This window comes from Myotis myotis, unplaced genomic scaffold (assembly GCF_014108235.1).
Source record: "Myotis myotis isolate mMyoMyo1 unplaced genomic scaffold, mMyoMyo1.p scaffold_m19_p_18, whole genome shotgun sequence".
In the NCBI taxonomy this organism is placed as follows: Eukaryota; Metazoa; Chordata; class Mammalia; order Chiroptera; family Vespertilionidae; genus Myotis; species Myotis myotis.
Window position 1 is genome coordinate 23,322,169 of NW_023416322.1, and position 25,741 is coordinate 23,347,909.

General features: G+C 43.3%; 2 pseudogenes; one reads left to right on the forward strand and one right to left on the reverse strand.

The window, feature by feature from the left end:
• LOC118673283 overlaps window positions 1–25,741 on the forward strand; it is a 91,799-nt pseudogene that overhangs the window by 35,696 nt on the left and 30,362 nt on the right.
• Window positions 10,952–11,075, reverse strand: LOC118673864 (annotated as a pseudogene).

Sequence of the window (25,741 nt, forward strand, 5' to 3'; positions counted from 1 at the left end):
CAGAAAAGCCCAACTGCTAGTTTCCTCACACCACTCAATAAAATTAAAAAATGTATTATGGATTTGTGGCCCTATGACTCACCTGTTCTCTACCTCAGAACTCTAGCTAATAATGGAACTTCTAACCAAATAGAGATCCAAATACCAGTTTCTTAATGGCCTGGAAAGCATTCAATGACCCTCAAAGCAGAAGTCCTAGGGAATATAGCTTGTAGCTGATGCAGGTTGAAGTCTTCACTACATATCTTGGAGCCCACACAGTCAGGTGTGTCACTGGGTGCTACAGAGTAGATCCAGGGGACCACACCCATCTGGATGAAGAGCCTGCATATTTGATTCATACAGTAATCATCAGCCTGTATAAAGGAAGAGCTTTATATGATGACCTATCCCTAGGAAAACATGGCCTCAAAAATGCCTCAGACTCTAACAAAGTTGACTAGTCTCTCCCAGAAGGAGGAATAAGTAAGAAGATTGAGAGAAAGGGGGTAAAAGTATTGGTAGAAATGTCTCTCTTTGTGCTAACATGGGTCACAGAATGGGAGATATGAACCTTCTTCCCCAAACCACACAACAGTTGCTGGTTGAGCCTCTCTGTGATCATCTGAAGAATGAGAGGTGCACTGTTCCCCAGAAAACATATTCCATTTTTGAAACCCCTCATTGTTAAAATGGGGGTTGCATTCATTCATTCATTCGTTCATTCATTAACTTATTCTGAACTGAAAACTGGTGCTATTCAAGTTCCACCCACTGGTTCTACTCTATCTAGGACATCCAGAAATACCTGTGTCCCTATACTACTACATCAAACTGACTGATTTTCCTTTCCACATGTTTTCTAAACACATTGGACAAAACCTTCACAATAATATTTATGCAATTATGCTGATAATATATGTGGTCCTAAAAATGCAGCTTTCTAGACCTCAACCTGCAGGCTGACTCAGAAGATCTAAGGAGGTGGCTAGGACTCTACACTGTTTAATGCAGCGGTTCTCAACCTGTGGGTCGCGACCCCTTGGGCAGTTGAACAACCTTTTCACAGGGGTCGCCTAAGACCATCCTGCATATCAGATATTTACATTACGATTCATAACAGTAGCAACATTACAGTTATGAAGTAACAACGAAAATAATTTAATGGTTGGGTCACAACATGAGGAACTGTATTTAAAGGGCTAAAAGGTTGAGAACCATTGGATGGATACCCAGTTGTCCACAACTCCTGCATGTTTACCTCTGTTTCCATGGCATTTACTAGACCTAGAGGGTTTTGAAAAAATGTTTATTGAATGAATAAAAAATTAAACATGAAAAAATAAATGCAGAGATCTAAAGATAGTTATTGTTAACAAATTACCTCTAAGTTCTTTCCTTTTCGGAATAAATGGATCCCATTTTCTTCCCAACAGACTATTCAGAATCCTGTCACTCTCCTCTAAAGCACTACCACAATCAATTTTCCTGCTAAAATGTGGTGCCTAAAGTCCAATTCATCCTCCACATGTGGTCGGTGCAAGGAACAATTACCTCCCTTGATGGGAACACAAGAATGCTTCAAACACAGGATGAGATTGCAATAAATTATTTCAGCAGCCAAATGACACTGTTGGCCTACACTGCACTTACATTCAACTAAAACTTATAAAAACTACCCCCATCTTGAACAGAAGCAGTTGATTTTTTTTTATTAATTGTAGTACTGTTCTGCTACCACTATTAATTTCATCATAGTACTTTCAGCTCATGGTTCCATTCTGTCTAAAGCCTTTTGAGTCTTGATTCTATCATCCAACATATTAACTGTTTCTCCCAGCTTTGTGTCAGCTTTTATGTAATAATAGGTTTTCTGGTTCTTTACCTCCAATTCAGTAATGACAGTGAGAGGGCCAGAGCCAGAGACCTGAAGAATACCATTACAGATCTTTCTTCAAATGACACAAACGGCTTAAATTTTTTTGAAGTGTGGCTATTGCACCAATTAGAAATCAGCCTACCTGTGCTTCACTCGAGTTTCCTCTTGTCAAGAAAGATATCATGAGAAGAACCTGATGGGCTAGAAAGAACTTAGGAGACTTGAGCGTATTCCAAGCTCTATCCGCCATAAACTAACTGTGTGACATTAGGGACTGCATCTTTCTGGTCTTTCTTTTTCACTTACAAATGAAGAATGTGAGCTATGTAACACCTAAGATCCCCACAATTCCTGGTGTCTTGATGACATAGGAAGACTTTCAACACTAGTAATCCTCAGAGAGTGAAAGAAATTGCTTTAACATGACTTGATTCTAGTTAATGTCTACTGGCTCCCAGTAAAAAGAGCATACTTTTCTAAGTTCCTAAAACTCTTTGCCTAATAATCTGTTATAAAATGTTGCTGTCTTATCTCCCTTCACAGGAAAATGGAAATCAAGAGACTCGAGGTATAGAATTCTGGGAGCAGGCATAGGGTTAGGACACCACTTCCCTGCCAAGCTCTGAACATGGTCATGGACAGATCCAGCCTGAACAATTGTGTGAATGGACATCCAAATTTCCCATCTGTAATGTCTGAATCTATACTTTCCATTATAAAAGTTAAGATGTTCGCCTTCCTCGGATTTTTAGCAACCCTCTGCTTTGCCATTTTCTCCTCAAAGATCACTAGTGTCAGCTCCTTGCATATATTTCCAAGTTTATGATTTACTGCCCCTTAATCTAAAATCCTGAATATATTTAAAGCAGTTAGATGACCTCTTGTTTCACTTACTCATCTTAGTTCTCTATTCTGCCTTTCAGTTTTAATTCCTTTTTCTTTGATAGAGAAGAATGAGGAAAATACCAGTTAAGTAGGTCTACATTATCTTTAACAACTGTTAACATTGCCTCATCTACCTTTAAATAATGAAACAATCTTTTAACATTTTCCTTGCTCCCAAATTCCATTTTCCCCCATCTTCATTTTACCTCCATCCCCCCCCCCCTTTTTTTTTTTTTTTTTAGTCTTTTGGGATATGATAATCTTGTTTGGTAACTTTTAAATGTACATATAAAAAAAAAAGACTGAACCTTTGTAAAAGCCACGTTGAAAAGCAGAGGAGCTGTTAGGCAGAAAAGAGGAACTCTGATGTGAATTAGAATCAAGTAGCTGTTTGAGAATTTCTAAGTCCTCAGAGAAGCACCCAGGAGATTAAATAACAGAGTCTCTGAACTTCTTTATTGGGCAGACCAATAAAGAAATGTGGCTACATGAAATGAAATTTATTTAGTGCTCACAGAATAATAGGCATTTAAAAAGTAATTAATGGCTTTCTTCTGAAAAACCAATTTAATGTTTTATTGTATCTTTGCTCTGAGATTTTTTTATTTATGAAAACTAAAAAATTAATCAAATTATATATTCTTGTTTTTCAATAAAGTTACCTAATATAAAAAATTTTAATTTAAAAAGATACCTTAATATAAAATGAAAACCACAGGATAGCACAATCTAATGTTATATCCCTGTCTCTATTTCTCATAGCTAAAGAAGTTCTACACAGAGTTCAATCTACCTTCAATGAGCTCCATCAGTGACCTACTATAATTATGCAAAAGATAGGCATAATTTCTAAAAGAAGTTCATTTTCTAAGAAGAGAGTCCAGCCCCCTTTAAGTTATTTAGTAATGAACTGTCACAAAGAAGTTAACTATTATAATACAGGATTCAAATTAGATAACCAAAAGATTAGGTAGCAATGAAACCAAAAGAAAACACCACAACTTAGAGAGATTTTGGTGGTTGTTTTTTTCTTTCTTTCTTCTCCCTCTTGCCACACCATGACTGCAGGGATCTAAAGGAGAGTCTAGGTGAGACAGTTTCCCATTCTGATCCCAAATGCCAGAAATTAAAGAGTTTCCGTATAATATTAGATATTTTAACTTTTAAAGTGACCCAAGTTCATTTTTCTGGAGCATGTAGCTGTGCAGAAAGTTTAGGATAATATTTTATTTTAAGCCCTTCAGAATTTAAATTTGTTCCCCTCACACAGGAGAACAGAAAAGAAGACACAGCCATAGAGAAGGCCAGGTGAAGACAGAGGCAGAGATAGGAGTTATGCACTCACAAACCAAGGAACACCTTGGAGCCATCAGAAGCTGGAAGAACAACAAAGGATTCTTCTCTAGAGCCTTCAGAAAAGGCACTACCCTCCAGACACCTGGATTTTAGACAACCGTCTTTTAACTATAAGAACATACATTTCTGTTGACTTAAACCACCAAGTTTGGGATTATGTTTTTGTAATAGCCACATGAAGCCACTACAGCAGTTTATTAGAATAACAAGAATTAGGCAAGTTTCAAAGACTCAAGTTTCCTTTTCCTTTCTACCCAGTACTATTCCCTTCCTCCATCTTCAAGGCCAGCAGTGCCCAGTCAAATCTTTCTCACCTTACATCAATCTAACTCTGTTTCCATCATTACCTCTCCTTCTCTGGTCCTTCTACATCCCTCTTTTCCTTATAGGTACTCTTATGATTACATTGGGCCCATCCAGATAATTCACTCTAACTTCCCTATCTCAGGATCTGTAACTTAATTACATCTGCAAAGCACCTTTTACCATGTAAGGCAGTGGTTCTCAACCTTCCTAATGCCGCGACCCTTTAACAGTTCTTCATGTTGTGGTGACCCCCAATTTCAGTGTTACAAATTGAACATAATTAAAGCATAATGATTAATCACAAAAACAATATGTAATTATATACGTGTTTTCCGATGGTCTTAGGCAACCCCTGTGAAAGGTTGAAAACCGCTGACTGTAAGGTAACATATTCACAGGTTCCAGGGATTAGAATGGGAATATCTTGGGGGGAGGGAAGGCATTATTCTGCCTAGTGCACATAACTAAAAACATGTTCATGAATAAATCTGCCATAAAATTAGATAATAAGAATTGCCACAAGCCACAAAATCAAAAACAAGAGAGAAAGAGAACCAACAAGTACAAGGCCAGCATGGCATCAGCATCTACACAGAGAAAGCAGAGGAAAATACCAGGTGTCCCATGCACCTGAAAACTTCAGAACTCCAAAATCCCCAATAGAGGCTCATTGAAAAAGGCAATGGGCCAATTTGAGATCAGTAGCTGAGCTGAGAGATTTTCAATGTTCTAGGTGAGTGCAAGAAGTGCAGTGAAGTATGAAGAGGCTGGATCAGTCTAAGCTACATGAAATCTTGAAATTAACATTAAGATACTCATCTGTGATAAAGCCCAACAGTAAGGAGAAATCCCTAAGAGTCCATACAAATAGAACAATACAGGAGCAAAAGGGGCGAGTGTGTAGAGGAAGACAAAAATCTGAGTGCATTTATCAACCAGTATGAAAATTATACAAGAGAAAGCTCACTGAATTGGAAAAGCTATCATGGTCCATTCCACCATCCTAAAAACATAGAAAAACTCATTTAATTTAAAATGAGGCACAGCCTTAGCCAGTTTGGCTCAGAGGATAAGTTGGCCTGTGGACCAAAGGGTCCCGGGTACGATTCCGGTCAAGAGCACGTGCCTTGATTGCAGGCTCCTCCCCAGCCGGAACCCTGGTCAGGGCTCATGCAACAGGCCACCAATGGATGTGTTTCTCTCACACTGATGTTTCTCTCTGCCTTTCCCTCTCTCATCCACTCTCACTTAAAAAAAAAAAAAAAAAATCAATGGAAAAATATCCTCTGGTGAGGATTAACAAAAAAATAAGTAAAATGAAGCACAAAGATCATGATCAAATACCATAAAAAGTTACGTTTTAAAAAGGAAATAGCAGAATAACATCTTTTAGACCAAAAGCTACAAAAAGTCGTGTCTACAAAATAGATGAAAACTATAACCTAATATTTCAAAATGAGCTAAAAATCAATTAAGACAATGATGGAAGTGTTAAAAGAACAACACATCATAATTAGAATTCTTTTTTTTTTTAAATATATTTTATTGATTTTTTACAGAGAGGAAGGGAGAGAGACAGAGAGCTAGAAACATCGATGAGAGAGAAACATCGATCAGCTGCCTCCTGCACATCTCCCACTGGGGATACGCCCGCAACCCAGGCACATGCCCTTGACCGGAATCGAACCTGGGACCCCTCAGTCCGCAAGCTGACGCTCTATCCACTGAGCCAAACCGGTTTCGGCATAATTAGAATTCTTAGAAAGAGAATATATAACTAAAAAATAATTATAAGTAAAAGAACATAATTCCTTAGAAAAGAGAATATGTAACTAAAAAGGAATTATAAATAAAAGAATAGGTAATTTTAGGAATTATTAATAAATGAGAAGGAACAAATGAATGAAAAATCAGTAACATATTAAGGTAAACAAAAGGTGAAAAGAATAAAATTTTTAAACAGGTTAGACATTTCAATGCCAGCCAAGATGGAATAACAGGTCAAATTTACCATCTAGTATGTAAAAAGGGGGGAGGGGAGGAATGCTCAATGTATTTCTTAAAGACAGTTTCCAGGCCACAGTGAATGTTGGAGGCCCCAAGAAGATCCCAGAATTAGGTAAATAGATGGAGATAGAGCTGAAAATCTTGGGAGGCTAAGGCAACCAGAACTTACAGGGAAGAGGTTCTAGGCAGGAGTAGGGGAGGTTAATTTGGAGATCTACTGAGGGTCCCCCTTGAGTTTACATCTGAATATTGATCAACCCATTCATGTAAGAATACTACCCAAGCAGGGAAAAAGCCACCAAAAAGGATTAGAGAAACAGTTCTTGAGGTCTTGGAAAAAGTTCTTGGAGGAAGTGCCAGCAAAGGAGTTTTGTTACAGTGTCAGGGAAAAACTAACACTAGACTAAATTTTGTTTCCAACTCCCCAGAAATTAACCTTAAAATCAGGACCATAAAGGATGAGACTATTTCCAAGAAATTAAATGGTACCACAGAACAAGAGTAAATAATATTTATAACAGTGCAAAAATATCCAGCACCCAACAAGGTAAAATTTACAATGCCTGCCATGCAATCAATATTACCAAAAGAAAGAGGAAAGTATGACCCATAGTAAGGGAAAATGTCAAGCAAACTGATCCAGCAAAAACATAGATAGGATGAGATTAAAAGTATTATTATCGAGTGGTGTATCACAATCAGATTAAACTGCCTTAAGAACTCCGGCCCACATGGCTCATTGGTAAAATGTACCAAACATTAACTAAGAAATAATACCAGTTTTATACAAACTCTTCCAGAAAACTGAAGAGTAGAGAATACTTCCCAATTTATTCTACCAGGCCCAGATTACCCTGATTCCAAACATAGACAAGGACATTACAAGAAAAGTAAATCATAGACAAATATTAATTATGAACAGATGCACAAATTCTAAACAAAAGTTTAGCAAGTTGAATTTTACAATATATAAAAAGGATATCACAGCATAATCCAGAATGTAAGGAACATTTTAAAATCAATCAATATAACATCATATGAATACTCTAAAATACTAAAACCATATAGCATTTCAATTGAAGCAGAAAGTGTATTTAATGAAAACCAAAATCCATTCCTGATAAAAATTCTCAGTAAACTTAAAATAAAAGGAAATTTTCTCAACCAGATAAAGGACATCTGTGAAAAACCTAAAGCTAACATAATACTTAATAGTAAAAACTACATGGGTTCTCCTTAAGATTAGGAACAAGACAATGATATACATTCTAGCTTCTATTTAACATTGTACTGGGAGTTCTGGCCACTACAATTAGACAAGAAAAAGAAATAGAACATATCTATATTGAAAAGGAAAAGGTCAAAAGCATTTATTCACAGACTATTACAATAAAATGCAAACCTTACTATAGATATTTACAAATATTGTAAAACTGAATAAAACATATATATAAAAGAGGTAATTTTTAAATAGACCACACTGTAAAATATTATTTATATAAAAGACATAAAATAATTACCTATACGTAAAGAATATTGTAGAGTAGACAGGGAAATTCAGGACTTCTCTGAGTAGCTGCTTTATAGATTGACTTTGGACTCATGTACATATTTCACATGGCTGTAAAAAAATTTTTTAATCATTCCCAAAAAATGTTTTTTAAAAAAAAGAAAGTAAAGAATCTAAATATGAATCCAGCTGGTCATATAACCACATAGAGAGGAACTTCAAAAATAGCCTCCAAATCATACTGTTGGTGGAAAGACTGGTATTATTATTATTATTATGAAACAGTTGTGTGTGCATTGTGGGATAAGACAAATGAGTAGGTGACAGTCTATCATTCCTGTTGCAAACCAAGGTTCTCAAAATACTTAGAGGAAAATTTGGATTTCCTACAGCCACATAACAATGTCAAAGAAATTCAAAGAGTGGAGAGTCTAGAAAACTTGGGAAGAGTATGTTACATTTGCCTTCAAGGTAAACGTGAGTTTACTATCTTTGGAAGTTTTCTAGGAATAATGGTAAGAAACATAATCAAGTTAAAAACAGCACAGTAAAGGAAGAATCAAGTACCCTGCATTCAAGCCCTGTATCTGTTATGGCCAACTCTGAACTAAAGGTTGTGAACTGGATAATCTTCAAGGTCTCTTGACATTTTCAAACTCTGTTATAGTCCCAGCAAGCATATGAAAATGCTAGCAGCCTACTGTTTCAGTTCAGTAGTTTCATTACTCAATAGGCTGACTCATCAGCAAATATCCAATCTTGCTTGAAAGGTGTATAGTTTACATACAAAAAAATCAATGATATCCTATGTCTCCCCAAACAGACCATAGCAGAACATTGGCACCAATATATTTATCTGGAAGGAAAAGTAAAAGAGACTATATCATTAGAGAGGATAACTACAATAAAAATCTCAGGATTGCAAAGCTAGAAAAATACCAATTTACCACAAGGGTCCACAAATTGAAGGCCACATTTGCCAGGCATGGAATTCCTAAAAGGATTATCTCTGATGATGAGACACAGTCGTCCTCAAAGGAATTTCCACATTTTGCCAAAACATGAGTTTTGAACACTTCACGGTCAGTCCACATTACCACAGAGCCAAGCCCTTTGCAAGGGGTTAGTGGTGAAAATCTGAAAGAATGAAACTCTAAAACACATTGGCTCACAGTAAGACTAATGATAAAGGCCTCTGCCTCAGACTATTTGGAGCAAGGAATGCACTGTGGGCAACTTCCAATTCCTTTCCCCAGTTATTATAGTCTCAGCATCTCCCCTCAGCACTATTGTCTACGCATGGAATGTGAAGGCTTATGGCACTGAGTCTACCCCTCACACAAATATTGTAAAATGGAATAAAAACAGATACAATAAACAACTCATGCCACCAGGCCCTGCTCTAGCTTTCAGTCTGTGAAATCCTATTCCTTGGACGTTCTGGTTGAAATTAGAGGTATTCTTGCTGATGATGGTTTAGATGACACCATAGTCTCATGGGGAACATTCTACAAAAGATCAATGTTTTACTTAGCATAGCAAGTATGACTTGAGAATTTAATAAGGGCCTAGACCTGGGCTAATGAAGTACAATCCAGCCTTGGTCAAGGCTTTTTCAGTGAAAAGCAATGGAAGTCACTCAAGCTATCTTTAAAAATGAGAATGTGAGGTTCCAGTCAAGATGGCGGAATAGGAGGACACTGAACTCACCTACTCCCATGACCACATCAAAATTACAATGAAATCATAGAACAATCACCTGGATGACAAGCTGAACAAAAGTCATATAACTAAGGATATCAAGAAGAAATCATGTTGAGACTGGTAGGGGTGGCAGAGATGCAAAACATGCTAGCAACGCACCCATGTGTGGCAGCTATAGATCCTGAGAATATCTCAGCTGCAAAGGTCCCCCATAAGGAGCGAGGCATCTCAGCCCCATGCCAGGATCCCCAGTCCAGAACACCAGTGCCGAAAAGAGGAGCCACATAACACCTGGCTGAGAAAATCAACAAGGATTCCATCCATCCTGATGAGACAAAAGGCTGCTGGAAACCCAGGTGTCCTCTTAAAAGGCCAACACACAAACTCTTGCTCACAGGCCCTCACTGTAGGCACTGGCAGAGGGACAATGGTTCAAGAGACATCAGAAATATACAGGGAGAAACTGAGTTTTGTGGCTATGAGGGAAGGGCTGGAAGGACTGTCGCCATTATCCCTATGTTAAGCCTTTCTCCCCACATGACCAAATTACGGCATCTTTCCTGTGCTGAGCCATACCCTGACACAGCCAAATCCAAATCTGCATTAGCCTGTTGAACTCCACTAGCTCCATCCTGAGGATTCCATGAGCCCATAAATCAAAGCCTCTGACCAACAACCAACAAGAATCTGAGACCCTCTGTCCAACAGCCCATGAAGAACTGAATCCTACCAACAACCCTGTGAGTGAACATGGAAGCAGATCCTACCTCAGTCCAGCCTTAAGATAAGACCACAGCCCTGGCCAATCAAGGTGTAAAGCACTTTGTAGTCTTATGAGAGATAATGAGGTAGAACACATCTAAACCACTCCTAGATTTCTGACCCACAGAAATCATAATGTAATCAACCTTTCTTGCTTAAAACTTAACTTGGAGGTGATTTGTCATGCAGCAATAAATTACTAATACACTAGCCTAGCTCTGCAGCCCTGCACCTATTACTCTGGCACCACCAACTGCTAGATGTCCCAGTGTCTGATTTCCAAGCTCCCAGGAGAAAGGTTCCAACTGACCCACATTGGCTTGGGTATCCATCACTGGTACAAAGAGCTATGGCCATGAAGGGAACAAAGTTCTTTAGTACAATTACAACTGATCTCCTGTGAGTAGTTCAGTTCTCAGAGTAGAGTAAGTAGGCCAGACAAAAAGTCTTTTTAAAAGGAGATACACGCCCTGGCTGGTTTGCTCAGTGGATAGAGCATCGGCCTGTGGACTGAAGGGTCCTGGATTCCGGTCAAGTGCATATGCCTGGTTTGCGGGCTCAATCCCCAGTGGGGGGCATGCAGGAGGCAGCCAATCAATGATCCTCTCTCATCACTGATATTTCTATTAGCAATAATCGCACCTCGGATAAACCTCATTGGCTACGATACTGCCACTGCACAAAGCTTCACTGATATTTCTCTCTCTCTCTCCCTCTCCCTTCCTCTCTGAAATCAATAAAAATATATTTTTTAAAAAAAGGAGATACACATGTAGTTTTGAATTTACAAAGACTACCCAGGGAAATAAATGATTAACTATGGACCCCATGTTTCTATCACCTAAAATCTAGGGCCTGTGCCTAGTGTGACTCTAATACAACCAGGAAGTTCTGTTACTAGAATTATTCTGTTTGTGGGGTGTGTTTTTTAACCCATTAAGCAAGTTGTTGAGCAGAGTACTGAGAAAACAATCAATTGATTGATTCCATTTGTTGACACAACAAGGAAAAAAGGCAAGCAGGTGTCATACTAGCAAATAAATGCTCCTCTTTGATGGAAGCCAAAGAAAACCTCTCTAGCCTTAACCGGTTTGGCTCAGTAGATAGAGCGTTGGCCCATGGACTAAAAGGTCCCAGGTTCGATTCTGGTCAAGGTCATGTACCTTGGTTGCGGGAACATCCCCAGTGGGGAGTGTGCAGGAGGCAGCTGATTGATGTTTCTCTCTCATCAATGTTTCTAACTCTCTATCCTTCTCCCTTCCTCTCTGTAAAAAATCAATAAAATATATTTAAAAAAAAGAAAAGAAAACCTCTCTAGGACATGACTACTCCAATGAAAACTCTTTGTTTTTTCTTTTTTCTTTATTTTTTTTTAAATCTTTATTGTTCAGATTATTACATTTGTTCCTCTTTTTTTTTCCCCCCATAACTCCCCTCCTCCCAGTTCCCGCCCCACCCTCCGCCCTCACTCCCCACCCACTGTCCTCATCCATAGGTGCACGATTTTTGTCCAGTCTCTTCCCGCATCTCCCACACCCCTTTCCCCCCCAGGAATAGTCAGTCCATTCCCTTTCTATGTCCCTGATTCTATTATAATCAACAGTTCATTCTGTTCATCAGATTATTTATTCACTTGATTCTTAGATTCACTTGTTGATAGATGCATATTTGTTGTTCATAATTTGTATCTTTACCTTTTTCTTCCTCTTCCTCTTCTTAAAGGATACCTTTCAGCATTTCATATAATCCTGGTTTGGTGGTGATGAACTCCTTTAGCTTTTCCTTATCTGTGAAGCTCTTTATCTGACCTTCAATTCTGAATGATAATGATAGCTTTGCTGGATAAAGTAATCTTGGTTGTAGGTTCTTTGTATTCATCACTTTGAATATTTCTTGCCATTCCCTTCTGGCCTGCAAAGTTTCTGTTGAGAAATCAGCTGACAGTCATATGGGTATTCCCTTGTAGGTAACTGAGTTTCTTTCTCTTGCTGTTTTTAAGATTCTCTCTTTATCTTTTGCTCTTGGCATTTTAATGATGATGTGTCTTGGTGTGGTCCTCTTTGGATTCCTTTTGTTTGGGGTTCTCCGCGCTTCTTGGACCTGTAAGTCCATTTCTTTCACCAGGTGGGGGAAGTTTTCCGTCATTATTTCTTCAAATAGGTTTTCAATATCTTGCTCTCTCTCATCTTCTGGCACCCCTATAATTCTGATGTTGGTATGCTTGAAGCTGTCCCAGAGGCTCCTTACACTATCCTCGCATTTTTGGATTCTTTTTTCATTTTGCTTTTCCGGTTGGGTGTTTTTTGCTTCCTCGCATTTCAAATCATTGACTTGATTCTTGCGCTCCTCTGGTCTGCTGTCGGGAGTCTGTATAATATTCGTTATTTCAGTCCGTGTATGCTTAATTTCTAGTTGGTTCCCCAATATAAGATCGAGGGTCTCATTAGTTTTCTTGTAGATCTCATTAAGTTTATCGGCGGCTTCTAAACAGTTCTTGAGAGACCTTAAAAGTGTGGTTCTGAACTCTATATCTTCCATTGACAATTTTGTCCTGTTTCTTTGTCTCCGCATTTTGTTATGCTTCCTTGGTGCACCCCCTAGTGGTCTTTGTTCGCAGTCTTATAGTTAAATCTTGATTGTTGTAGCTAATTCCAGGAAGGGTTTGACCTCCAGGCCAAGTGGCTATGAGAATCAGCTGTGTCAGCAATGAGAGAACTTCTGTCCTCTAGGGAGGTGCTAATCTGGCATTTGCCTGAGGCTATCCGGCAAATGCCTCTGTGCAGGGCTTGGTGGGGGCGGGTCGCACAGGATCAACAGGGTGGGCCGGAGAGAGCAGTTAGGGCGGCTCTCAGTCCTGTCCCCAGGGGCTCTGCCTCTCTGAGTCCCAGCACCCGCTGCAAAGCTCGGAGAGAAAGCTGCACTCGCTCTGACCGAAGCCAGACAGTCCCGCTTCTCCCGTTTGAGTCTGGGTCCCTAGAGACTCGCCCGTATCTGGAGCTCAGAGTCTGCGACTCCCTCCCGATTGAAAACGCCAACCGCGCCCTCGGCCGCCAGCCCGCTCCGCGCACTCCGCACCTCAGAATTTGACTTCAGCACTGTGCCTCCTCTGAGTGTCCGTATGCGTTTCTCTTTCCTCCTAGTTGTAGGACTTCCACTCAGCCAGCGTTCCTGTGGTTCTGGGTGATGTCCCTTCCGTTTTTTGGTTTCACTTTTGAAGTAGTTGTTCAAAGCAGCAAACTCCGGCGTTAACCTATGCCGCCATCTTGGTTCTCCCTTTTTTTTTTTTTTTTTCTTAAAGTATTACAAAGAGTATTACACGTCTCCTTTTTTCTCCCCCTTGACATTCCCCCAGCTTCCCCCACCCCCCAGTGTCTTGTGTCCATTAGTTATTCTCATATGCATGCATATAAGTCCTTCGGTTGATCTCCTACTCCCCCTAACCCTCCTCAGGGTTCCCACTGTAGTTTGACATTCTGCCCAATGCTGCTCTGCCTCTGTATCCATTTTTGTTCATCAGTCTATAATGTTTCTTATTATCCATAAATGAGTGAATTCATGTGGTATTTTTCTCAGCTTCCCAGCGGCCGTCCAGTCTCACAGGGGCCATCTCAGCCTCACAGGGGCCATCCCTGCCTCACGGGGGCCATTTCAGCCTCACGGCAGCCGCCTAAGCCTCACAGGGACCGTTTCAACCTTACCAGGGCCGTCGCAAGCTCACCGGGGCTGTCTCAACCTCACCGGGGCCATCTCAGCCTCACCGGGGCCGTTTTGACCTTACTGCGGCTGTTTCAGCCTTACCGGGGCCGTCTCAACCACACTGGGACCACTTCGACCTCACCGGGGCCATCTCAGCCTCAACAGGGCCGTCTCAGCCTCACTGGGGCCGTCCCAGCCTCACCAGGTCTGTCTCGACCTCACAGGGGCCGTTTCAACCTCACCGGGGCTGTTTCAATTCCAATGAATACTCTTAAACATGGCATCGTTTTATAACTGAGCAAAGAAAAGAATGTGGAAGGAGAATTATTAATGGCTAAAGATCTCCATGAAAATATGAACATCATGGTTGGATTAAATCAGGAAAAGAGCTTCTTGTTTCTCTCCCTCATAGTAAGGTTTTCTGATTGCTAGAGAGCATATATTACCAAGAATGCTGGACCCAGGGAGTAAAAAAGATTAGAAGAAAAATAGCAAAGGTAGGGACTGACAGGACAAAGAGGTAATAGAAGAAAACCTAGAAATAGATTGGAAATGGGCTTTTAAGTCAAGAAGCAATAAAGAATTTAACTTTATTATTTATAGCACTAATTTATACTCAGGATTTTGAAAGTGAAATTTAAAAATTAGAGAAAGAAGTTCAAAGATTAGTGTTCCTAATCTGTCACCAAGTTAAACTGAAAATCTACTGAAGATTCCTTGGCTTTGTAGCACCAGTACTTAACAGCTGCTATTTACTTAGTCCTAGGCAAGTCTTAAGCATGGCTGTAAGCACCTTTGGTACATAACACCATTTAATTCTCACAACAATCATGTAATGTGAACACTATGAAGGTCTCCATTCATTACATAAGGAAACTCATCTAAAGCTGACAGAGATTTACAAAACTTGCCTAAGGATGCACAGCTAGAAAATGAAAAAGTTTCAATTTGAATTAACTTCAAAGTCCATAGCCAATCTATTAGCCTCCCATGATATTTCATTTATATGCTATCATTGTGCTGAGAGCTTTGCTTATGTTATCTCATTAGATTATCACAACAGCCTATATGGTAACTTTAATAATCCTATTTTACAAAACAAGAACCTTAGTAAATGCACTGATCACCAAAATGTCCACTGACCCTCCAGCTAAAATCAGCCACTATTTAAGGCACTAACAGGTGCAAAGTGAATACTTTATAAGAATAAGCTTTGCAAAAAAAAAAAAAAAAAAAGAATAAGCTTTGTAAACAATGTGTTTTATGATATCCATAATTGATGAATAAATATCATACAGGGAACCCCTAGTGGCATGGGATATTGAACTCATGGTAAACTATTTCTCTTTCCCTCATTTTAGAGGTGAAAGAGGGCCCCTTCTTAATGTGTACCTACTTACATAGCCCCACACAGAAGCCAATGACTGTTTCAGGCATAAGCAAGACAGATGTGGCTGCTGGGGTGGGGTGGAAGATAACCAGCATACAGACTGTTGTGCTTATGTTGTTCTGTGTTGACATCTGATATGGCTATTCTTGTCTGTGTTTACACGTCCCAGTCATCTGATTCAACCAGACAGGGTTTTATTAATATTATTGATGGTTGCCATAACAACAAGCATGTGAATATACTTTAGCTATGAAATTGTGACAAGTATTTGGTTGATCACAGTCCATAAATTATATCAGAAGGATAATCCCCAGCGGTGAAGGGAGATGGAGTAGGGCATCACTGGATGGACACTTGCTTTGATCTTTTCAGGGAAATTTACATAGTAATTTCTCCTGAAAAAGTTTACTTCTAGGGCCTTCCTCTGGAAATTTGGAGTTGTTTGCCCCTTGGAGAAAAGCCAGCAACTCAACCACAGACTCTTCCTAGGCCATAAATAGCATTCTGAGTTTGCACCCTTCATTTCCATTACTCTCCCTCTCCTGGCCTTCTCAGATCCTTCGGTATTCAGAACATGAATGGAACAAATTTAGATACTAGAAACTGGATGCTTTTCCTTTGCTGCTTTCAGCTCTGGCTTCTTAGGAGACATTCCTTTGGACTGGAGATACTTGCTAAATTTATATTGAATATTGTGATGGGAGAGGAGAAAGGGCAAGATGGTGGGTATGGAAGACATGTAAAACCATCCTTGCCATTGAGGAATATGTGGTCCTGTTCAAAGGGTAGGTGACTCAAGGGGTTCCTGAGTTGTGAGACTTTTAGTTTTATGACCAGTAAAGTCCAGGGCAAACTAGGATGAGTTAGTCACTCTATGAAGTGAATCTGGGAAATTCACTTTACCTACATAGACTTCGTTTCTCTCAACTCCAAAAATAAATTTAAAATTCTAACTCCTTTGCTTTAATTCACAGTAATCCTCATTCAATGGCAAAAAAAAAGGTATGAAATCTTTAAAAAGGAGTACAGAGATGCTTAGCCATGTCTGATTGTAGAGCACTGACTCTAGAAAGACAGGGAATTGGGTCTCTCCAATGGAACACCTCAATGTCCATGATCTCAAAAGCATAGCTTCTCCCTGTGGTGCACCTGGTGTCTTCGAGGCAATGGAGTACTATTTAACAAACTGACTCCCTGGAGCTGTCTAAAGATGTAGTGTACACACTGGAAAAATCTAGTTCAACCAATATTGAACAACCGATCTTAAAACTCCCAACATACAGCTGCAGGTTTAGGATGAATGAGACATGATCAGTAAAATATGTTGATTGCAAGGGCTTATAACTTAAACACAGCAAAGAAGGTACCAGACTGAGGTGTTCCATTTAATGTACTTGCTCAGAAGGGGGTGAAAGAGGGCAAGAGGAACAGACTATAAAGTCATCCTGCAGTGATTTCATATCACCATCCCTCTTCCAGTGAGAAGAGCACAGTCACTGGCCTTAGAATAATCCATTATTCATTTCTTTCTAGAGAAATAGGAGTGCTATGAGAATTACAGGTTGGTGCAGGGGAGGGGGTACTCAAAGCCTCCCCCTTCCCCAATTTAAAACATAGTTGGGAGCAGAAAGTGTGATAACCAGGTAGACAGACATGAGCAGAGCAAGGACAATGGGCCAGGTACAGAAGATCATCAGGGCAAAAAACACTGCGTGCCTAGCAACAGGCAAAACTGGAAAACAAGGGCCTCTAGCATATTGCTGGTTATGCAGTTTAGACCCTCTAACTTTTCAAACCGCTAGTCATTCAGTCTGAACCCTCCCCTGACCTTTCTGCCCCTGGCATGTCACTAGTCACTGGTAGACCTCCTTAGAGGAGGAACAAAGGGCCAAAGGGTGGTTTTATGTGACTCCCATGCAGGCCCTTGCACAACCACTTAAGCATTAACCTGCAGGGATAACATCTAGGCCTCAGTTGTGTTTCAACTCCAGGTCCAAAGAAGCAGCAAAACCAGACAAGCAATGCCGCAGCTGACATCAGGACCAGCAGCACTGACTAATGACCCCCTACCTTGGCACTGACCAGTTAGCGGAGGCCATGATCCTGACAGAATGCACCTGGAAAGCTGATAAATATCCTATTGAGATACTTTCCTGGGACCTTCTCACCTTTAAAAGCCCTTAGGACCAAGTACCTCGAGTTTAACAGCACCCTTCCCCAGCCCCTTTCACACAGGCACATTTTCTTTGCTTCTCTCTTTTTCCTAAGTCCAAGGGCCCTTCTTTTGCCTTGGTAACGAGTTTCATGAGCCCATTCCTTCTACATCTTACTTCTTCTACTTCTGTGACTATCTAAATAAGCTTTCTTTTATAGTTTGATTCTTGGCTCTGAAATATTCCTTAGCCAGAACTCGAGTACTGACAGGTTGCTGAACTGACGTCCAGTCTGACTCCACCATCTAACACCTGGTGCCATTTTTGTTCTTGCCACCAACAGAAAGAGCAGACAGTCTTCTCCTCCAGGATAGTAGCAAGGACAACACTATCCACCCACTTTGACTCAGCTCAGCCAATGAAGAAAAAGAGACTCCACCCAAAACACTGTCAGAGCAGTGTGTGAATGAGGCTGAGGAGACGGCTATGAGGCCACACAGATGATCCATCACTTTCCTTTCTGTGCCCAGGAAGGCTTGGTGCATGTTAGGGCTTGAATTGTGTCCCCCAAAAAAGATATGTTGAAGTCTAAACCCCAGGTACCCGTGAATGTGACCTTATTTGGAAATAAGGTCTTTTTAGATGAATCAAGTTAAGATGAGGTCATCATGAATTAGGGTGGGCCCTCATCTAATGACTGGTGTCCTTATAAGAAGAGGAAATTTGGAAACAGAAACACACAAGAACAACATGTGATGACAAACACAGAGATTAGAGTGATGCATCTGCAAGCCAAGGAATGCCAAGAATTACTGGCAGCTGCTGGAAGCTAAGAGAAAGGCATGGAACAGATTCTCCCTCAGACGGAACCTCTCTGAAACCTTGATTTTGGAATTTTGGCCTCCCAAACTGTGAGAGAATAAATTTCTGTTGTATTAAGCCACCCAGTTTGTAGCAGTTTGTTATGGCAACCCTAGGACTTCAATACAAAGGTCAAGGGTCTATTCCTGACAGAAGAGTCAAGCAGGACTGCTAGAAACTGAAATTCTTGCCTAAATTACTGTATTCACCTCATTGCATCTTGCTCGCCTTCCTTCCACCCTCCACACTTATGCTAGAGACATAACACTAAAATTCAAATCCTTCAGTGATCACAACCCACCACCCCCGACTTTGCACAAGATAAAAGCAGACCTCACTCATTGGACTTATAGTCCCTTAAAACTATCCTACTTTTTCATGCCTCAGTGATTTCATACAGATGTGCTCTTGGTCAGTGTAAAGACTCAACTCAAATATCACCTCCATAAGAAGCCTTCCTTCACCTCTGTAGGTGAAGAATATGTCTTATCTGTATTCTGTCCCAGAGCTTCAAAAATCCTTGGAATTTCCTGAGTGATAGAAGTGTCTTTGTCTTGCTAATAATGTGACTCATGATGAGCCCCTACTTAGCTTCCGGATGAGGGCAGGTTCACCAGAAAAGGGTTGGGACTTTCAGTCACCAGACCTCCAGGGAGAGGTGTAGGACTGGAGATTAAGTCCAGTCACATAGCCAATGACTTAATTAATCTTAACTATATAATAAAACCCCAATAAAAATGCTGGTCACCCAAGCTCATGGAGCTTCCTGGTTGGTAAACACATTGATGTACTGGGAGGATGATGCACCCTAAATCCACTGGGACAGGTGTGGAAACCCTGTGCTCCCTCCCAGAACTCATCCTACTTGTACCCTTTATAATAAAACTGGAATAAGTATAGCACTTTCATGAGTTCTGTGAGTTGTTCTAGCATATTATCTAACCTGAAGGGCTTGAAAGCCCCGAATTTATAGCCAGTCGGTCATAAGATCAGGTGACCTGGGGTCCCCAAAGTACAGCTAGCATCTAAAGTAAGGATAGTACTGTAGAGGATCTACCCTTTAATTTGTGCTCCCACACTAACTCCAAGTGGTTAGCATCTAAATTGTATTATAATACACCTAGTTGGATTTTGAAAGAGAACAACCCCCTAGTCCTCCTCTCTACCTCATCTCTAGCTGGTACTGTTGGGCCCTAAGACCCCCGGAGAGTCCAGCAGAGGAGGCGACGACCCCAAGTCAAACGCAGAGACCGAGGCTTGATGCAAGAGCAAGAGGATTTTTATTACAAGCGCAGCGCAGGGGCTCTCAGGCAGGCAGGCAACAACACAAAGGAAGTGCTGCTGACTGGAGCCCCGAGCAATTGCAGAACACGGGTTTATAAAGGCAAAAACCACACGCAGGTGGCCGGAAAACAGGGAACTGGGTTACCAGTTAACTCATAACTCATCTTTTACAGGGACAGGTCTTTGTTATTAGTTGACTCATTTCCTAAGGGGCCAGGGTGGTCTGGTATGCGCAGGCCGATCCCGAGGAGTGATAAGATAACTATGCTATGACCAGATCAGGGCGCCAGAGCTTTACGGGAAAGGTCAGGAGGGGGAAGTTCTCTTTAATCTTTACATTAACCAGAGCTTACTGGAAAAGCTGGTCCAGGGGGAGGGGGGGGGGTTTTCAGCGGCCTTACATTCCCCCCTTTTCTTGTGGGAAGTTCCAATCATGGAACTACAGGCTAATGTTTGAGGGTACAGGCTGATACCGCTGTTGGAGGACCATTACCTGAACTGCACTAATCCGGTCCTGGATGAAGGCGATTAAGCGGTTTACTATGCATGGCCCGAATGTCAAAAGGAGGAGTAAAATGATCAGGGGTCCCACGAGAGAGGATATCAGGGTTGTGAACCACGGTGAGCTGTTAAACCAACTTTCAAACCAGCCTTGCTTGGCCTCTCGCTCTCTTTTGCGAGTTTCTAATCTCTCCCTAAGTTTTGACATGGAATCCTTTATCACCCCTGAATGATCAGCGTAGAAACAGCATTGTTCCCTGAGAGCTGCACACAGCCCTCCCTCCTTTAAGAATAGGAGATCTAGTCCTCTCCTATTTTGTAGGACTACTTCAGACAAAGAGGTTAGAGACTCCTCAAGTTTAGTTATGGAGTGCTCTATATGTTTGAGGTCTTCATCTATAGCAGCTCTGAGCTCCTCAGTATAGGTGGGGCCTTTAATGAGGGCTGTTGTCCCTGTTCCTACTCCTGCCGCGACCCCTAGACCTAGGAGAGCAGCCAAGGTCAGTGAAACAAGTTCCCGTTTATCCCGATGGGAAGGAGAATAGGAGTCAAATTCTTTTTCAAATGCATTAGCTTGATAATACATGATCCTGGGGACTAGTTGGACAAGGATACAATAATCTTGAGAACGGTTAAAGGCCTGGGCTGCTAAACATGGAGTAAGTCCCGTACTACAGGCCCACCATCCCCCTGTTGGGGGCACTAAGTAATAGCTTGCAGAGGAGGGATATGCCAGGTTCTCCTTGCAGAGATGCTGGCGGTCCTTTGGCACTTGTCCTATACATGTGCCTTGCCCTGAGACCTCAGTAAGGGTCAACTTCCCCTGCTGTCCCCACGAACAGTGGTCATGGCTGGTGGTGTTGGTATAGTTTCCCTGGAAGGCTATGCCCTCATAGTAGGGGGGCCCTGTAGTTAGGCAGAGCCAGCAAGACTCAGTTAGGTTAGACTTGGACATGTTTAAAGAACTAAAGGCCCCCTCTACCAAGCCTAATAGCCTCTGACCTGAGTTTGTCTCTAGTTCTATGGGGTTGGCCTGTTCCTCCCTGGAGGCTGGGCTAGTTCCTGCCACGGTGGTGGTGGCAAGAGGCCTTTCTTTCGTGGGGAGCTGCCGGCTGGACAAGACGGTGTTGGGTCCTACTGCAACTGGTGGCCTGTAATCCTGTACATCTAATCTTATCTTAAAAAGGAGGCCATCATCATGTTGGTCCTTATACAGCCGGATCCCCCATGTCACTCCCCAGCGCCACTTGTTTAGGTCGTATGACCGCCCAGCTGAGGTGAAGGAGATATTCAGGGCGTTAACCCAACCCCTATGTCCGGAGGTTTGGCTCTCATTTCTCCGAACCTGGATGAGGTCCCACTCGGGGGGCCCTCTGATCCAATATCCAGTACCAGTTGTCTCACATCCCCATTCTGCACAGAAATACTCTCGTTCAGATCCACAATTCTTTCTATGTCCCTGCCTGTCTTTGGGGCACACATAGAATTGGGTCATCGTAAGACGCTCACGGGCCCCCAGATAACTACAGTGAACTCCAAATTGCAAATCTCTTCCTTTTCCTATGTAAGCTCGGGTCTCTATACCTGCTTTAGTCTCTTCTACTATTCTCTCAGGGAGGTCCCATAGTCTGTATCCTGCTGCCATAGCGCAGAGGTCTGGCGTTAAGTCTGGCCACCATGTCCCTTTAGGTGCTATATTGGTGACCGACCAGGCCGTCTGTCCGGTGTGGGGGGACATTACCCTCCAAGTTAGTCTCTTTGGGGCATGGGGGTTGCTACTTATCAGCGGCAGGCTCAGCAGGAAGAGGGCGGCGGCAAATCCGTAGCTTGAGAGGGTTGTCTGTCTTCTCCACAGTCCATCCATGATCGGTGTCGTCTGATGGGGGTGCCCGCTTGACGTGGGAGGCGTGGATCCAAGCAGCTACACCGTCTACCTTGACCGCTGTTGGGGTTGTCAGCAATACCAGGTGGGGTCCCTTCCACCTCGGCTCGAGATTAGCGGCCCGATGGCGTCTGATGTACACAAAGTCTCCGACCTGGAACTGGTGGGGGACTTGCAGTTCTCCTGGTTGGTAGAGGGCGGCCAGGGGAGTCCACACCTCCTTCTGGACAGTCTCGAGGGCCTTCAGCCTGGCAAGCAGGGATTGAGGGGTGTGAGTGTCTGTGGGCACGGACCAAGGGTCAGCGGCTAGGGGCGGAGGGGCCCCAAACAAAACCTCGAACGGTGTCACCCCCAAGGGGCCTGGGGTGTTTCGCGCGCGGAAAAGGGCAAAGGGAAGGAGGACCGTCCAGTCTGCCACGCCAGTCTCTAAGGACAATTTAGTCATAGCCTCTTTTAATGTTCTATTCATTCTTTCTACCTGACCTGAACTCTGGGGCCTGTAAGCACAATGCAATTTCCAATCCGCCCCTAGTATCTTGGCCATTCCCTGACTTACCTGGGCAACAAAAGCTGGACCGTTGTCTGATCCAATTACCTTAGGAATTCCAAACCGTGGAAAGATGTCTTCTAAGATCTTCTTGGCGACCACAGTTGCAGTTTCTCTTTTGGTAGGGAAGGCTTCTACCCAACCTGAGAAGGTATCTATGAAAACTAAAAGATATTTATAACCGTATCGGGCGGGCTTCACTTCTGTAAAATCCACCTCCCAGTAACTCCCGGGCCGGTCTCCCCTGAGCCTGTGTCCGGTCCCGACCTGGGATGAATGTACATTTACCAGCTGACACGCCTTGCATTGCTTAACTACTTCTTCTGAAAGGCGATCGAGTCCTTTGACATAGTGTCCCGTTGCCCGGCTGGTGGAGCTGAGGTGTTTGGCCCCCAGGTGGGTAAGGCGATGCAGTTGTTGGAGGTAGGCAGTGGCTGCCGCCCTTGGTACTACCATTTTTTCCCCTGCAGTTCTCCACACTCCTAGTTTGTCCTTATGGTATTTTTCTGGCCTTTTAAGCAGGTCTTTTTCCTCCTCTAGGGTGTAGTGGAGGGTCTCTGGCTGTGGTGCTGCGGGGCCAACAGCGAGGGCGAGTAGCCGGGGCCCTAGAGCGGCCTGCCTTGCCTCGGCATCCGCTTTCCTGTTTCCTATAGCTGTTTCCGAGGTCCCTTTCTGGTGGCCGGGACAATGGATGATAGCTACCTCCTGGGGGGCATGAATGGCTTCTAGGAGGTCGAGGATTTCCTTTTTATTTTTAATTTCCTTTCCTGCTGAGGTGAGGAGACCTCTCTGACGGTATATAGCCCCGTGCACATGAGCAGTGGCAAAAGCATAACGACTGTCAGTATAAATATTAGCCCGGCTGTTCTCTGCCAGCCTGAGAGCCTGTGTCAGAGCAATTAATTCAGCCTTCTGGGCCGAAGTCCCTTCGGGCAAGCTACTAGCCCAGATAGTCCGGTCCTTGCTGACCACAGCCGCTCCCGCCACCCTCTTACCTTCATAGAGGTAGCTGCTTCCATCCGTGTACCAGGTGAGTTGAGGCTCTGGCAAGGGGGAATCTTTGAGGTCTCTCCTCGGCCCTGTTTCCTCTGCCAGAATGTCACGGCATGAGTGTAGGACTTCTTTGCTCTCAGGATTTACTTCCGGTAGTAAGGTTGCTGGGTTGAGAGCTACCGGAGCCCCGAAGCGGATTCGATCTTCACTTAGCAGGAGACTCTGGTAGTGAGTCATCCGGGCGTTGGATAGCCACCGGTCCGGTGGCTGCCGGATAACACTCTCGAGAGTGTGTGGGGCCACCACAGTTAGTTTCTGCCCCAAGGTAAGTTTGTCCGCATCTCTTACAAGCAGGGCAGTAGCTGCAATTGCTCTTAGACAGCCTGGCCACCCCCTAGCCACTGGGTCTAGTCTCTTGGATAAATAGGCTACCGGCCTCTTCCAGGGGCCTAAGGTTTGAGTTAGGACCCCCCTGGCTACTCCCTTTCTTTCATCTATGAACAGAGTGAAGGGCTTGGCCACATCTGGTAAGGCCAACGCTGGCGCCGAGAGAAGAGCCTTTTTAATGTCGTCAAAGGCTTTCTGATGAGTCTCCCCCCACTCGAAGGGGTTCCCTTGTTTTGTCAGCGGGTATAGGGGCTCCGCTAGGGTTGCAAAACCTGGAATCCAGAGGCGGCAGAATCCAGCTGTTCCCAGGAACTCGCGTACCTGCCGGGGGGTCTGTGGTCTGGGAATCTGGGTGACTGTGCTTTTTCGGGCTTCAGTGAGCCACCTCTTTCCCCCTTCTAGTGCGTATCCTAAATAGGTCACTCTCCGCTGACATATCTGGGCCTTCTTGGCCGAGACCCGGTATCCTAGGCGGGAGAGCTCTAAAAGCAAGGCCCCGGTACCTGTTTCACAGTCCTCCTTAGTAGCTCCGGCGAGGAGAAGGTCATCCACGTACTGGAGAAGGGTGACTTGCGGGTGGTCAGCACGGAAAGCAGCCAGGTCTTGATGAAGAGCCTCATCGAAGATAGTGGGGGAATTTTTGAATCCTTGCGGAAGTCGGGTCCAAGTCAGCTGCCCCGTTATTCCCGAATCTGGGTCTCTCCACTCGAAGGCGAAAATATTCTGGCTGGCAGGATGCAGTCTCAAGCAGAAGAAGGCATCTTTTAAGTCTAGGACTGAATACCACACATGGGAAGGAGGGATAGAGCTTAAGAGATTGTAAGGATTGGGGACCGTGGGATGAATATCCTGTACCCTCTTGTTGACTTCTCTTAAATCCTGCACCGGTCGGTAGTCATCAGTTCCGGGCTTTTTTACCGGGAGGAGTGGGGTGTTCCACGGGGAGTGGCACTTAACGAGGACTCCAAGGCGTAGGAGGCGTTGGACATGAACCTTGATCCCCCTCCAGGCTTCTTTTGCCATGGGGTACTGTCGTACTGCAATCGGGGTTGCAGTGGACTTAAGCTCTACTATCACGGGGGGCCGTTCGGTAGCTAAGCCCATCCCTGCGGTTTCAGCCCAAGCTTTGGGGTATTGCTGTAACCATCCCGCTATCCTCTCGTCCTTTCGGACATTACTCTCAAACAGCCGATGCTCGTCTTCGAGCTGGAGTGTCAAGAGAGTAATTGGCTCTCCATGTTGGGTCAGGGTCGGCCCCCGTGGGGTGAAAGTGATCTGAGCCCCCATTTTAGTTAGCAAGTCTCTTCCCAGAAGGGGGGCTGGACACTCGGGTATTACTAAGAAGGAATGAGTCACTCTTCCCGTGCCTAGATCAACTGTCCGGGTGGTGGTCCAGGAATATTGCTCATTTCCCGTTGCCCCTATCACCCAGGAGGTCTTCTGGGAGACTGGTCCTAGTGGTTTCTTAAGAACTGAATATTGGGCCCCTGTGTCTACCAGAAAGTTAACAGGCTTCCCCTCCACCTTAAGAGTTACCCTAGGCTCGGGGAGGGGATCCGAGCCCCGACTTCTTCAATCACTATCTTCCTGGAGTGCCAGCGCCTTCTTTGCTAGTCTCTTTGGGCACTCCCGCTTCCAATGTCCTTCTTCCTTGCAATA